Source organism: Nanorana parkeri, unplaced genomic scaffold, assembly GCF_000935625.1.
Source record: "Nanorana parkeri isolate BGI_ZX_2015 unplaced genomic scaffold, ASM93562v1 scaffold75, whole genome shotgun sequence".
NCBI lineage: Eukaryota > Metazoa > Chordata > Amphibia > Anura > Dicroglossidae > Nanorana > Nanorana parkeri.
The window spans coordinates 1,552,529-1,552,828 of record NW_017306343.1 but is presented as its reverse complement, the minus strand read 5'-3'; the positions used below and the strand labels follow the sequence as shown (position 1 = coordinate 1,552,828).

The 300-nt window shown below is 44.7% G+C and overlaps 1 protein-coding gene across 1 annotated transcript in view; it reads right to left on the bottom strand.

Moving 5' to 3' along the window:
• The window catches only part of PLXNB2 (plexin B2), a 56,042-nt gene that overhangs the window by 31,003 nt on the left and 24,739 nt on the right, over nt 1-300 (bottom strand). The window lies entirely within an intron of this gene.

The following is a 300-nucleotide window of genomic DNA, read 5'->3' as shown; positions in this document are numbered from 1 at the left end:
CCACAGAAAAACCCCCCAACACAGCTGTATCCAGGTCAGTGCCCTTAATAATTACTTTTTCTTAGTAAAGCCACTTCCTTGAAGCCCAGGCTGTTCTGTACCCACTGCATGGGTTGGTGTCATCACAAAGCCTGGGCTTAGAGTATTACTACACTGAACGTCGCTCACAATCATTACATGAGCACTAAGGATGCACCGAAATTGTGGCCACTGAAACATATGGCCGAAAATTGCACTTTTGGCAAAATGCCAAAAATACCATATTTCGGCCGAAATTGCGGTGCATTTCTGGTTTCTATC